Source organism: Schistocerca gregaria, chromosome 3, assembly GCF_023897955.1.
Source record: "Schistocerca gregaria isolate iqSchGreg1 chromosome 3, iqSchGreg1.2, whole genome shotgun sequence".
In the NCBI taxonomy this organism is placed as follows: domain Eukaryota; kingdom Metazoa; phylum Arthropoda; class Insecta; order Orthoptera; family Acrididae; genus Schistocerca; species Schistocerca gregaria.
Genome location: NC_064922.1, coordinates 598008536 through 598025124, shown reverse-complemented (window position 1 = coordinate 598025124; position 16589 = coordinate 598008536).

The window sequence follows — 16589 nt, the reverse complement described above, 5'->3', positions numbered from 1 at the left end:
CAAACTGGTGGCTACTCAACTTTATTGGCCACTACGGCACCTGATTCATACTGATCTAGAATTTTCACCACGTGATGAAATGATAGACCTGACTGTTTCAGAACCTGTTCCCTAAGTTTGATATCATTTACATTGTACTTGATCGCATCACGCAGCGTAACACCTGAATATAAAGCACCACAAACACATTTGAATTTGCATTTCCTCGTCATGCCCTGCAAATATTTACCAAATTCTCGCGATAAGTTTGTTCGGACCTTTCTTGGAACGAAAGAATTTTTACCCAGCTGCCACAACATTCATTTGTTGGTCGTAATAGAGAGCTGACTACTTGATCATAGGAAAGTTCAATCGAAGTGGCGTTAGGGAACAATTTCTGAATGAGGCGAAATACTGCACTTCCCAATGTTGACAAAAAGTAATGAAGTTTCACAGTACCTCAACCTTTGTGGGCAATGATGTGGGCTTCATACTGTTGCAACCACTCGAGCCATTTCTCTTCTTTTTCGTTAATCTGGCGGAATGGCACTTAGAGCTACAGTTGTTGCATGTTGGTCGGTTGGTCGTGCTCCATTTGTTGCTTGTTTGGAAAGTAACTGCTGGACTGTATTCAGAAAGGTTGCAGTCTGCTGCGTCTTAAACTGAAACATCTGTGTCAGCTGCCCTACATCTGTCGCTTGCAGCTGAGGCGTCTGAGCAGGGGGTGGGACAGGTGGGTTGCTCATTTTGGAATAGGCAAATGCAATAAATAGACAATGCAAGCAATAAAAATAAGCACACAAGCGAAGAAAAGTTCTGAAACGCCCAACTCGAAACAATGTATAGAAAAAAATACTAAAAGAGACCCTGTTAAAACATGTAAACACACCCCTTCAATGAAAAAACAAGGTAGAAATAAAGCGCCAGTAAATCGCAGACAAAACAGAGATAATCTGTGGCAGCTGGTGGCTCTGGATTCGAAACGTTAACGGGTTGTCGCTATGTTTTGCTCCTATATCGTCGGCACCCTGTTATTCGGACATCACGTCACCATGTTGTTGTGTCTAGGAATCCTGCATAGTCGGTTTGCTAGATAAACAATCAAACAACTCGTATTAATGAGTTTTATTACGACTAGACAACTATAAATACTTTGATTACACAGATGCGTCGCAAGCAAAGGGCAACATACAATCACCTGAACTGCACTGATTAGTGATCTGTAACTGAGCTACATAGAGATTTCTAATGAAGAGTCTACGATGCGTCGGCTAATGAAGCGGCTAACATTGAATCTGCTATGGAAGTGGGCTGCCACCAGTTGGGCGTGGCGCTTATGTCATCTTCACCCAGGGGCCGCTGCTGCCGCGTTGTCGTCCTGGACGGAGATCGGTCAGCAAGCAAGTGGCTAACCTCTTTTACATCTACATCTACATGATTACTCTGCAATTCACATTTAAGTGCTTGGCAGAGGGTTCATCGAACCACGATCATACTATCACTGTACCATTCCACTCCCGAACAGCGTGCGGGAAAAACAAACACGTAAACCTTTCTGTTCGAGCTCTGATTTCTCTTATTTTATTTTGATGATCATTCCTACCTATGTAGGATGGGCTCAACAAAATATTTTCGCATTCGAAAGAGAAAGTTGGTGACAAATTTCGTAAATAGATCTCGCTGCGACGAAAAACGTCTTTGCTTTAATGACTTCCATCCCAACTCGCGTATCATATCTGCCCCACTCTCTCCCCTATTACGTGATAATACAAAACGAGCTGCCCTTTTTTGCACCCTTTCTATGTCCTCCGTCAATCCCACCTTGTAAGGATCGTACACCGCGCAGCAATATTCTAACATAGGACGAACGAGTGTAGTGTAAGCTGTCTCTTTAGTGGACTTGTTGCATCTTCTAAGTGTCCTGCCAATGTAACGCAACCTTTGGCTCGCCTTCCCCACAATATTATGTATGTGGTCTTTCCAACTGAAGTTGTTCGTAGTTTTAACACCTAGGCACTTAGTTGAGTTGACAGCCTTGAGAATTGTACTATTTATCGAGTAAACGAATTCCAACGGATTTCTTTTGGAACTCATGTGGATCACCTCACACTTTTCGTTATTTAGCATCAACTGCCACCTGCCACACCATACAGCTATCTTTTCTAAGTCGCTTTGCAACTGATACTGGTCTTCGGATGACCTTACCAGACGGTAAATTACAGCACCATCTGCGAACAACTTAAGAGAACTGCTCTTCTCGTAGCTGTCTCTTCTCTGTTGTTCCCCTACTGGAGCGCCAGTGCTGACTTTACGCCGTAACATTTTTCACCTGAATGGCTCTGAGCACTATGGGACTCAACTGTTGTGGTCATTAGTCCCCTAGAACATAGAACTACTTAAACCTAACTAACCTAAGGACATCACACACATCCATTCCCGAGGCAGGATTCGAACCTGCGACCGTAGCAGTCGCACGGTTCCGGACTGCGCGCCTAGAACCGCGAGACCACCGCGGCCGGCTTCACCTGAATAAGTTAGTAGCGTCTCGACGACTGTTCCAATTCACCCATTGTTTGCACGTAGTTATAATAAGTGTCTGAAATCTGTATAAAAATACGAAATTCTACTCGAAGCATCTTACTATGGCAGCAAGTGTGGGTGGTGGGCTGTGAAGGAAAAAATCATTAACAATTTTCCGAGAAAAAGTAGAGTGCTGCCCCAGACATCACGTTAGTGGCGGGCTGGCCGCACACCCCTGGTTTACTGAGAAAGTGCAACACCGCGCCGGCGCCCTCGCTACGTAAGCCGGCTGCGCGGACACCACGTGGGGCAGTGATGTACCAACTAGACGCTGCTTTGGCCGATTCGGCTCCTGGCGCCGTCTGGTAGCGACACGGCTGGAAGCCTAATGGCCACCGCTCTGAGACAGCCGCCTAGCGGTGGCAGATGGCGGCTGCTGTGGCTCACTGCGCTCTGAGCAGGCGTCTGCCGTGTTACTGTTGTGGCCAGCCGCGCCATGACACGAATTCTGTGGAGGGATTTAGTGTGCTGAGGTGTTGCCCTGCCATGGTCTCAAACCGGCGACCTCTGCTGGCAGGCCCATGTGGCGTCCTCGTCCGTCGCAACCCTGTCGTCCTGGTCACGCTACAAGGCTCAGAATAATCACATCACAAAAACGACCAGGAGGCAGCACCGGGCTTGTTGTGCATATGCACCATTATCAGTCACGTGTCTTGAAATCGTACTGCCACTGACAGTGAGGAAATCTGGCTGGCCCCTTGCTGCACTAGTCGGTGCAGTATCGCAGAGTTTACTGTTTCAGCAAGTTAACCCACCTCAAAATGTTACGATGGCCTTGTTGAATTATTACAGTCACAACATACCGCGCTCAACCGCTGTCAGTACTGCTGCTCAGGCTCACACTAATATGTCCGCATATGGTCGTTTACGTTACACAAGGAATGAGATAAACAGAGAGGAGACTACACTAATGATAAAAGGAAAAGTTTTAAAATTCTCTTGATTGGAGAGTAGTTTCGGATAAGATGCAGGTTACAGGGTAATTTGTTGGAACGAAAAGTGCTATGCAGACAGATGCAGTGTTGCACAAATGTACAGCCATGATTCTGGATGTGTTCGATCTGGTACTGCAGTTATGCAGTTGTAACAGTTACGTGATGTATGGGGAGGAGTACCGACGACAATAGTGATGTGCAAACCGATGAAGTAAGAGGAGTGTGTCATAATCACGTCGTTTGTATGGTAGGATTTTCGAAATTTTTGGATTGCATGTAGGCAGGAGAGAAATATTATGCAAGCTGTAAAGATTATTTTTGACCATTTAGATGCTCATCAAAGATTATGCCAATCTCTTTTACTGTTTTTTTTTTTTTTTTTGAAATGGTAACTGGATGCCACAGGGACTGTTTCATGAAAATGCCCACTACTCAGTTGACATCCTTTTACTTCTTAGGGCTTAGTTTACGACCCACGTTTTGTGCCCATTTCGGTACTGAACAAAAATCGTCTTTCGTACTTTGTACCACTGCAACAACGTTCGTTTGGTTGGTACTTGAGTACAGTTGGATATCGTCTGGATATGAGCGGTAGTAACATCAATGAAGCTTGGTTCAAATGGCTCTAAGCACTATGGGACTTAACATCCGAGGTCATCAGTCCCTAGACTTAGAACTACTTAAACCTAACTAACCTAAGGACATCATACACATCCTACCCAAGGCAGGATTCGAACCTGCGACCGTAGTAGCAGGGCGTTTCCGGACTGAACCGCCTAGAACTACTCGGTCACAGTGACCAGCCAACAATGAAGCACAGACGAAATATTGCTATACAATGTGTTCAGAAATTCCCGTTACAAACTTCTAGGACCTGTGGAGGGGAGTGAGTAGATAATACACTCCTGGAAATTGAAATAAGAACACCGTGAATTCATTGTCCCAGGAAGGGGAAACTTTATTGACACATTCCTGGGGTCAGATACATCACATGATCACACTGACAGAACCACAGGCACATAGACACAGGCAACAGAGCATGCACAATGTCGGCACTAGTACAGTGTATATCCACCTTTCGCAGCAATACAGGCTGCTATTCTCCCATGGAGACGATCGTAGAGATGCTGGATGTAGTCCTGTGGAACGGCTTACCATGCCATTTCCACCTGGCGCCTCAGTTGGACCAGCGTTCGTGCTGGACGTGCAGACCGCGTGAGACGACGCTTCATCCAGTCCCAAACATACTAAATGGGGGACAGATCCGAAGATCTTGCTGGCCAGGGTAGTTGACTTACACCTTCTAGAGCACGTTGGGTGGCACGGCATACATGCGGACGTGCATTGTCCTGTTGGAACAGCAAGTTCCCTTGCCGGTCTAGGAATGGTAGAACGATGGGTTCGATGACGGTTTGGATGTACCGTGCCCTATTCAGTGTCCCCTCGACGATCACCAGAGGTGTATGGCCAGTGTAGGAGATCGCTCTCCACACCATGATGCCGGGTATTGGCCCTGTGTGCCTCGGTCATTTGCAGTCCTGATTGTGGCGCTCACCTGCACGGCGCCAAACACGCATACGACCATCATTGGCACCAAGGCAGAAGCGACTCTCATCGCTGAAGACGACACGTCTCAATTCGTCCCTCCATTCACTCCTGTCGCGACACCACTGGAGGCGGGCTGCACGATGTTGGGGCGTGAGCGGAAGACGGCCTAACGGTGTGTGGGACGGTAGCCCAGCTTCATGGAGACGGTTGCGAATGGTCCTCGCCGATACCCCAGGAGCAACAGTGTCCCTAATTTGCTGGTAAGTGGCGGTGCGGTCCCCTACGGCACTGCGTAGGATCCTACGGTCTTGGCGTGCATCCGTGCGTCGCTGCGGTCCGGTCCCAGGTCGACGGGCACGTGCACCTTCGGCCGACCACTGGCGACCACATCGATGTACTGTGGAGACCTCACGCCCCACGTGTTGAGCAATTCGGCGGTACGTCCACCCGGACTCCCGCATGCCCACTATACGCCCTCGCTCAAAGTCCGTCAACTGCACATACGGTTCACGTCCACGCTGTCGCGGCATGCTACCAGTGTTAAAGACTGCGATGGAGCTCCGTATGCCACGGCAAACTGGCTGACACTGACGGCGGCGGTGCACAAATGCTGCACAGCTATCCCCATTCGACGGCCAACACCACCACGGTTCCTGGTGTGTCCGCTGCGCCGTGCGTGTGATCATTGCTTGTACAGCCCTCTCGCAGTGTCCGGAGCAAGTATGGTGGGTCTGACACACCGGTGTCAATGTGTTCTTTTTTCCATTTCCAGGAGTGTATTTTAAATTGGAAGCCATGTCCTGAAACGTACTGTTTTCGTGCTACAATCATTTGAAAACATGTTGGCAACGCGAATACTCTTGCAAGTAACCGATTAGGCGTGACTCAATACATCGCTAATTTTACATTTACACTCATTAATAGCCGAAGAAATAGCTCGAGTGCTCGTTGACGGGTTGTCTTCAATACGATTCCATACGGCCTCTTCGGTTTCGGTTGTGTAGCGTCTCCTTGGAGCAACACAGATACGCCTGTTCACGATGAAGGCACGTTTTATCGAAGCCGTTGCGTAATTGTGGCGAAAAGGGTATGTGCTGCAGTCGGACGTTGTGGAGAACGATCTCGAAGAGAGCGACTAGCAACTCTTCCATTACTTTGAGCTTCGCCATTCAGAAGGATCAGGCCGATGTATTCTGCAAACGTGTTCTCAGGTTGCTCTAACACTCAGACACTTGAATGGGGCTTGAAACAGGCCAGAGTGGTAGACGTCAAATGATATCAGCCGATTCGACGCACCACCGCCTACCATGACCACCCTGTTGTACACCCATCTAGCGTCTATGTTTTCAGACGGCTGTAGCACGAAAACCGTACGTTTCTGGACATGCATTTCTGTCCAGAATACTATATACACACTTCCCTCTAAAGTTCTAGTTTCCGAACACTACATACAGATGCAAAGGCAATGGATGAAGGACGAAACCCTGAGAGACCCTAGAAAGCACAGTTTTGCCAGATGATCTCTCCGACCCACAGATGTCTCGTTAACGTTTGTTCCAGGGGTAGCTTTCGAACCATAGTATTGCTCTGTTTGATTCCAATGGGTGATACACCGAAATCTACAGCATGCGAAAATCAACCAGTGTTAAAATGTTAACTTCACATATGTCCAGCCCATGTTCAACGTTATCAGTCACTTTCATTAATGCAGTTACTGTACTGTGGTGTTCTCTGGTGTCACATCGATGTTTATCGTGGATGTAACAATATTTGAGATAATCAGTCAATTGTTGAGATAATGCGGGTAATATGCCGATCAGCCCGTAGCCACTTGGTAATTTTGGGTTACCATCCTTGGATACTGGTTGAATCAAACTTTGTTTCCACTCAGTAGGATATTTACCACTAACAAGAGAGAGACTGAAGATGTACGTGAGAACAGAAATTATAACATCGACGAGGTTTCAATCATATCTAAGGTCACTCCATCATTACCTACTGCTCAGAGGAGATTCCCATGATTGCTTTCTGAACTGTATTACTCGAAACAGGGTTTAAGAAAAAGGCATCTATCGATAAATGTTTTTTATATTGTAGCCTCTAATTTATCGCTTCTTGAGAAATGACTGTTGTAGAGAAAATAATCTTTTGCGTTTTCTGCAGAGCCTTCAGAAATAACAGATTCGGCCCTTCCTATGCCGAAGCTACGCATTTTTTTCAACAACGTTACCTACAACACAACCGAGCAGACATGCTTGATTTTGGCGCTGCACGCGTTTCATTCCGTTTTGTTTCGTACCTTCATACATCCTTCACGTACTGTAGCTTAGAACTTGGCTTTTGCCTGAATTTTCTGTGTGCCGACTCACGCTTATTCATTGTCTGGCGTTGTTCAGTAGTCAGCCATGGGGCAGGAGGCACTCTTTACTTTGAAAGAATGTTTAGGCTACGTTTTTTATACACGAGGGAAAGTCAACTATTATTTGCAATTTATTAACATTTTTGTTTATTTTGGTAGTATTGTTTTACGTTGATGACGCAGGCTTTGTTTATTTGTTGTTATATCTTCGCAGTTTTCAAGCTGCTAGGTTAGTTTAGTTATCGCTGACGTGCTTTTAATCATGGCTGCTCCGCTGTCTATTTGCGCCAAAGAAGAGCAACGTTCAGTGATCCGGAAGGCGTATCAGGGGCCGATTCATGGAAGACTTTCGTTAAAGTACTGGAACAGTGTTTTGCCACAACGGAGTGTCTACGAATGGATTGAAAAATTCCGAAATGGTCGAACAAGTGTTACGCCCGACGACCGTTTACAGCCACAAATGAAGAAACCATTGAGCGTTCACGTGAAATGATTCTCTTAGACGTTTAACTATTGACGAAGTGTCACATCGTCTAGAAATCAGTCTCGGTTCTGCCTACGAAATCATTACCAACAGACTTGGTTTTCATAAAGTCTGTACAAGATGGGTCCCAAAACAACTCACACAGTTGCATCAACAAACACGCTTGGGCATCTGCAAAAAAATCATTTGGATCAATATGGCAACGAAGTGGACAACTTCTTAGGCAGAATCATTACTGGTGACGAAATATGGGTCCATCATTACGAGCCGGAGTTTAAATGGCAGAGTATGGAATGGAAACATCCAAATTCGCCGTGCAAGAAAAAGTTCACACCCAACCGTCCGTTGGAAACCTGATGCTTACGGTTTTTCGGGACGCACGAAATCCAGTACTGGAACATTACGGGGAAAGGGGCACAGCAATGAACAGTGTACGTTACAGTGAGATGCTTACTGCCAGGCTAAGGCTTGCGATTCGAAGTAAATGCCGAGGATTGCTGTCAAAAGGTGTTGTGTTGTTGCACGACAAAGCCAGTCCGCATACTGCTGCCCACACTGCTGAAACACTCCAGAAACTCAAATCTGAAGTCCCCGCTCGATTTGCCTCGGACGAAGCAGCGAAAGAAGCAGTGCAGTCCTGGCTCGCATCTCAACCGAGAACCTTCTTTTATGAGGGCATCAGGAATCTAGTACAACAATGGACAAGGACGTTGAAACGCAAGGAGACTATGTAGAAAAATGATATTCTTTAAAGTTTCCTATTTGATTACAATAAAATTTAATAAATACTTTGCGGATAATAATGCACTTACCATCGTAATTCAGTAAGCGAGCGCCTATATTCCCGAACTTTACACTAATGTCAACTCATCGCTCATTGTTGTAGTTGTTGTGGTCTGCAGTCCTGAGACTGGTTTGATGCAGCTCTGCATGCTACTCTATCTTGTGCAAGTTTCTTCATCTCCCAGTACCTACTGCAACCTACATCCTTCTGAATCTGCTTAGTGTATTCATCTCTTGGTCTCCCTCTACCATTTTTACCCTCCACGGTGCCATTCAATACTAAATTGGTGATCCTTTGATGCCTAAGAACATGTCCGACCAACCGATCCCTTCTTCTGGTCAAGTTGTGCCACAAACTTCTCTTCTCCCCCAATCCTATTCAATACTTCCTCATTAGTTATGTGATCTACCGATCTAATCTTCAGCATTCTTCTGTAGCACCACATTTCGAAAGCTTCTATTCTTCTCTTGTCCAATCTATTTATCGTCCACGTTTCACTTCCATACATGGCTACACTCCATACAAATACTTTCAGAAATGACTTCCTGACGCTTAAATCTATACTCAATGTTAACAAATTTCTCTTCTTCAGAAACGCTTTCCAAGCCATTGCCAGTCTACATTTCATATCCTCTCTACTTCGACCATCATCAGTTATTTTGCTCCCCAAATAGCACAACTCCTTTACTACTTTAAGTGTCTCATTTCCTAATCTAATTCCCTCAGCATCACCCGACTTAATCCGACTAAATTCCATTATCCTCGTTTTGCTTTTGCTTATTTTCATCTTATATCCTCCTTTCAAGACACTGTCCATTCCGTTCAACTGCTCTTCCAAGTCCTTTACTGTCTGACAGAATTACAATGTCATCGGCGAACCTCAAAGTTTTTATTTCTTATGTTAATACCTACTCCGAGTTTCTTTTGTTTCCTTTACTGCTTGCTCAATACACAGATTGAATAACATCGATGAGATGCTACAACCCTGTCTTACTCCCTTCCCATCTATTGCTTCCCTTTCATGTCCCTCGACTCTTACAACTGCCATCTGGTTTCTGTACAAATTGTAAATAGCCTTTCGCTCCCTGTATTTTATCCCTGCCACCATTAGAATTTGAAAGAGAGTATTCCAGTCAACACTGTCAGAAGCTTTCTCTAAGTCTACAAATGCTAGAAACATAGGTTTGCCTTTCCTTAATCTTTCTTCTAAGGTAAGTCGTAAGGTCAGTATTGCCTCACGCGTTCCAATATTTCTACGGAATCGAAACTGATCTTCCCCGAGGTCGGCTTCTACTAGTTTTTCCATTCGTCTGTAAAGAATTCGTGTTAGTATTTTGCAGCTGTGGCTTATTAAACTGATAGTTCGGTAATTTTCACATCTGTCAACACCCGCTTACTTTGGGATTGGAATTATTATATTCTTCTTGAAGTCTGAGGGTATTTCTTCTGTTTCATACATCTTGGTAACCAGATGATAGAGGTTTGTCAGGACTGGCTCTCCCAAGGCCGTCAGTAGTTCCAATGGAATGTTGTCTATTCTGGGGGCCTTGTTTCGACTCAGGTCTTTCAGTGCTCTGTCAAAGTCTTCACGCAATATCATATCTCCCATCTCATCTTCATCTACATCCTTTTCCATTTGCATAATATTGTCCTCAAGTGCATTGACCGTGTAGAGACCCTGTATATACTCTTTCCACCTTTCTGCTTTCCCTTCTTTGCTTAGAACTGGGTTTCCATCTGAGCTCTTGATGTTCATACAAGTGGTTCTCTTATCTCCAAAGGTCTCTTTAATTTTCCTGTAGGCAGTATCTACCTTTCCCCTAATGAGATAAGCCTCTACATCCTTACATTTGTCCTCTAGCCATCCGTGCCTAGCCATTTTGCACTTGTCGATCTCATTTTTGAGACGTTTGTATTCCTTTTTGCCTGCTTCATTTACTGCATTTTTATATTTTCTCCTTTCATCAATTAAATTCAATATTTCTTCTGTTACCCAAGGATTTCTATTAGCCCTCGTCTTTTTACCTACTTGATCCTCTGCTGCCTTCACTACTTCATCCCTCAAAGCTACCCATTCTTCTTCTACTGTATTTCTTTCCCCCATTCCTGTCAATTGTTCCCTTATGCTCTCCCTGAAACTCTGTGAAACCTCTGGTTCTTTCAGTTTATCCAGATCCCATCTCCTTAAATTCCCACCTAATTGCAGTTTCTTCAGTTTTAATCTACAGGTCATAACCAATAGATTGTGGTCAGAGTCCACATCTGCCCCTGGAAATGTCTTACAATTTAAAACCTGATTCCTAAATCTCTGTCTTACCATTATATAATCTATTTGATATCTTTTAGTATCTCCAGGGTTCTTCCATGTATACAACCTTCTTTCTTAAACCAAGTGTTAGCTTTGATTAAGTTGTGCTCTGCGCAAAGTTCTACCAGGCGGCTTCCTCTTTCATTTCTTTGCCCCAGTCCATATTCACCTACTACGTTTCCTTCTCTCCATTTTCCTACTACCGAATTCCAGTCTCCCATGACTATTAAATTTTCGTCACCCTTCACTATCTGAATAATTTCTTTTATTTGATCATACATTTCCTCAATTTCTTCGTCATCTGCAGAGCTAGTTGGCATATAAACTTGTAATACTGTAGTAGGCGTGGGCTTCGTATCTATCTTGACCAAAATGCGTTCACTATACTGTTTGTAGTAGCTTACTCTCATTCCAGTTTTCCTATTCATTATTAAACCTGCTACTGCATTACCCCTATTTGATTTTGTGTTTATAACCCTGTAGTCACCTGACCAGAAGTCTTGTTCCTCCTGCCACCGAACTTTACTAATTCCCACTACATCTAATTTTAACCTATCCATTTCCCTTTTTAAATTTTCTAACCTACCTGCTCGATTAAGTGATCTGACATTCCACGCCCCGATCCGTAGAACGCCAGTTTTCTTTCTCCTGATAATGACATCCTCCTGAGTATTCCCCGTCCGGAGATCCGAATGGGGGACTATTTTACCTCCGGAATATTTTACCCAAGAGGACGCCATCATTTAATCATACAGTGAAGCTGAATGCCCTCGGGAAAAATTACTGCCGTAGTTTCCCCTTGCTTTCAGCCGTTCGCAGTACCAGCACAGCAAGGCCGTTTTGGATATTGTTACAAGGCCAGATCAGTCAATCATCCAGACTGTTGCCCTTGCAACTATTGAAAAGGCTGCTGCCCCTCTTCAGGAACCACACGTTTCTCTGGCCTCCCAACAGATACCCCTCTGTTGTCGTTGCACCTATGGTACGGCTATCTGTATCGCTGAGGCACGCAAGCCTCCCCACCAACGGAAAGGTCCATGGTACATGGGGGGAGGCTCATATCTCGGCAATATGGTGATGCCTCTGCGACTGGGTATGACACTGCGGCCTATCGCCCTTTATTAAGCAAATAAATTAAAATCAATTTGTTACTTCACATCCTAACGGTAGATTTGAAATAATGTCTGGTTAGAAAATAACTACCTAGGAGCTGATCGTGAACTGACCCATAACAGTTCCCTGTTTCAAACTGAAGTTCATAGAACTGATTTGCAAGGCTTGTTCACTGCAGCGTAAAATAACACAAGTAGGTGTTGTGTACATAGTTCTAGTACAGACCTCTTCACTAATGTTACACTAAATGAAGAACAAAGTTCGTTTCCTACCCTGACAAACTTGTAGTAGAGTTTACAGCATAAAATGCTCCCGAGCAACATCTAAGCCCCAACGACACTGACTTCTCGTAAAATTTGGAACTTTCGATTTAGAGGCTTTATACTGCACAGAATCTAGGAACTATTTCTTTAACGTCCGCCAACGATCGCAAAACATTTTTTATTCTTAGACTAACGGTTTCGGTCTTTGTTGATCATTTTCAGATTTACAGCGAAGCATGAGAAAACAGACGCAACTATTGGACAGTTTACACCTTAGAATAATTAAATACGCCGTAACGAATAGTATAACTCATACATGTGGAAACATGTGCTTAAAATACGACGAGGTATCCCTGTTCCACAACATGTCCTAATCTAATGAAACCACAGAGGCATCATCAAGAAATACACATGAAATCATCTTAGCTTCGTCGCAGGTTTTTGAAATATAGTATAAACTAGGCCACAGTTCAGGCAGAGACATCCTATTAACAGCGCTACATTCAATATAAATTGACATACAGGAGCCGCAAGACACGTATGTGTCGTAGATCTCTATTTTGTAACTGTACAAGATGCAATAAAATGAAAAACAGAATGTCTACAATCTACAGTGGGCTCTTAAAGTGTATAACTTATTACAGTGATCAAATTTAACAAAATGAAACAAGAATAAAGCTAAATTTTAGAATTTAAAAAAAAGGAAAGGTTACAATATGTGCTTCTAAGGCAATTTTGTGGTGGTTTTAGGGAGAAGTATAATAATGTGGACAAGAAGATGTTTATAGAGCTAAAAATAATATGACTTATAAAATAACTAGGGAACAAACCCGAATGAATGAAAAGACTGAAGTATGTAATCAGTGCCCCCTGTTGGCGTAGCCACGTGAATGCAGCACAAGCGAGAAGTAGTCAGATCAAAACTAACAGCCAGAGGGCCTCTCATATGCCCCGACATGCCGCATCACGAAAAAGATAATAAAATATTGTACCAGTAAATTAATAAGATTATATCGTCTATTAAATAACTTATATAAAGAGAGAAGAGAAAAATCAAACACGAGAATAATGCGAACAACGCAACAAGAAGAAAAAAAAATTCGATGCACTTTATACTACGTAACGATGGGAAAAGATATACTATGAAAGGCGTTTAGTGACTAAAGGAAAACTTTGTTGAAGAAAACAAAGCAGATGTTGGATGTGTCTGCTATCTCCTGTTTTTGGCTTTATAAATTTAAAGATCTTTCAACAAATCGAGAGCATGGCCTTTGTTGCGACCTGTGGAGAATATGCATACTATACTCAATAGTCCCTATAGTACGTCTGGTTTCCGCTAAATGTAACCCAAAGTCAGTTTTGTTGCTTGGCTTGAAACAAAGAAACACCGTCGGGGGGAAAGGGACTTTGAAGGCACAACGCTACCCACTGGTCATCCTCAGCCCTTAGACGCCACCAGATACGGATACAGAGGGGCCCTCGGTCAGCACACTGCTGTCCCGACCGTTGTCAGTCTTCGTGACCTGTGCCGCTACTTCTCAATGAAGTGTCTCTTCAATTGGCCGCACAAGGGTTGAGTCCACCCCCGCCTGGCAACAGCACTCTGCAGACCCAGACAGTGACCCTTCCAAGTGCTAGCCAAGCCCGACAGCGCCTAACTTAAGGAATCTGATGGGAACTGGCGTTGCCACTGCGGCATGGCAGCTGGCAAAAGCTCCTCAAACTTTAGATTAAAACAGCGGCCAATTTGGTCGATATAATACTTAATACAATTATTACAACCAGTCCTCTATACGCCACAGCCATCAAAATTGTCATCTTCGTTTGTTAACTCATATAGTAAAGGAAGTTTTAGCGTGCTGTTAACTTGAGAACATCACCTAACTTTAGATTTTCCGAAAAAATTCTCTATTTGTTGCGACATATTGACTTGAAATGGCATTGGGTGGCCTTCATTCTTTCTTTATTAATACTGCTCCCTAGGTGAGCGTGCGTTTCCCTGCTATTTGTTTTCAGTTCCTTTAGCCTGTTGTATGAGCGCATAAGGTAATTTATAGAAAAACTACACTCCTGGAAATGGAAAAAAGAACACATTGACACCGGTGTGTCAGACCCACCATACTTGCTCCGGACACTGCGAGAGGGCTGTACAAGCAATGATCACACGCACGGCGCAGCGGACACACCAGGAACCGCGGTGTTGGCCGTCGAATGGCGCTAGCTGCGCAGCATTTGTGCACCGCCGCCGTCAGTGTCAGCCATTTTGCCGTTCCATACGGAGCTCCATCGCAGTCTTTAGCACTGGTAGCATGCCGCGACAGCGTGGACGTGAACCGTATGTGCAGTTGACGGACTTTGAGCGAGGGCGTATAGTGGGCATGCGGGAGGCCGGGTGGACGTACCAATGAATTGCTCAACACGTGGGGCGTGAGGTCTCCACAGTACATCGATGTTGTCGCCAGTGGTCGGCGGAAGGTGCACGTGCCCGTCGACCTGGGACCGGACCGCAGCGACGCACGGATGCACGCCAAGACCGTAGGATCCTACGCAGTGCCGTAGGGGACTGCACCGCCACTTCCCAGCAAATTAGGGACACTGTTGCTCCTGGGGTATCGGCGAGGACCATTCGCAACCGTCTCCATGAAGCTGGGCTACGGTCCCGCACACCGTTAGGCCGTCTTCCGCTCACGCCCCAACATCGTGCAGCCCGCCTCCAGTGGTGTCGCGACAGGCGTGAATGGAGGGACGAATGGAGACGTGTCGTCTTCAGCGATGAGAGTCGCTTCTCCCTTGGTGCCAATGATGGTCGTATGCGTGTTTGGCGCCGTGCAGGTGAGCGCCACAATCAGGACTGCATACGACCGAGGCACACAGGGCCAATACCCGGCATCATGGTGTGGGGAGCGATCTCCTACACTGGCCATACACCTCTGGTGATCGTCGAGGGGACACTGATTAGTGCACGGTACATCCAAACCGTCATCGAACCCATCGTTCTACCATTCGTAGACCGGCAAGGGAACTTGCTGTTCCAACAGGACAATGCACGTCCGCATGTATCCCGTGCCACCCAACGTGCTCTAGAAGGTGTAAGTCAACTACCCTGGCCAGCAAGATCTCCGGATCTGTCCCCCATTGAGCATGTTTGGGACTGGATGAAGCGTCGTCTCACGCGGTCTGCACGTCCAGCACGAACGCTGGTCCAACTGAGGCGCCATGTGGAAATGGCATGGCAAGCCGTTCCACAGGACTACATCCAGCATCTGCACGATCGTCTCCATGGGAGAATAGCAGCCTGCATTGCTGCGAAAGGTGGATATACACTGTACTAGTGCCGACATTGTGCATGCTCTGTTGCCTGTGTCTATGTGCCTGTGGTTCTGTCAGTGTGATCATGTGATGTATCTGACCCCAGGAATGTGTCAATAAAGTTTCCCCTTCCTGGGACAATGAATTCACGGTGTTCTTATTTCAATTTCCAGGAGTGTATTTGCATTAAAATGGTGAGTTCTTTAAATATTTCGTTATCGGTTAAACGTAAACGAAAGAGCCAGTGAATCATTGAGGTGAAGAAGCTTTTTTTATATAGTTGGTGAGTGGTCGTGCGGTAGCTTTCTCGCTTCCCGCGCCCGGGTTCGATTCCCGGCGGGGTCAGGGCTTTTCTCTGCCTCATGATGACTGAGTGTTGTGTGATGTCCTTAGGTTAGTTAGGTTTAAGTAGTTCGAAGTTCTAGGGGACTGATGACCATAGATGTTATGTCCCATAGTGCTCAGAGCCATATATAGTAGGTGATGGCTTGAACCAACGTTGATGATAATATCTGTGCACGTGGATTTTCCAAAAAGTTTAAGTTTGTTATCAACTTTCATGATAGTGAGGTCTAGGTAGCTAAGCACTTCCTTTTTTCTACTACTGTAGAAGTTATTTTCGGCTGTATGCTAGCTGTTTGCTGTGGATCCCTTTGGTGTCACCCTCTATCGGTAATAAAATATCGTCAACATAACTTATACAGTAAAAAGTTTTTCTTTTAGCTGTATAAACTTGGCAAAAAAGGGCAAAATAATACATTCTAAATCATTCACAAAAAAATTGTCAGAGTGGTTATTACCTATCCCGATACCTTCTTTTTGATAATACATTTTGCCATTGAAGGTAAAAAATTGTAGGCTAAAAGAAACTTTAAAAATTCATTTAGTTCTGTAATTTCTGTACGTTCTTAATAAATATGAATAGAA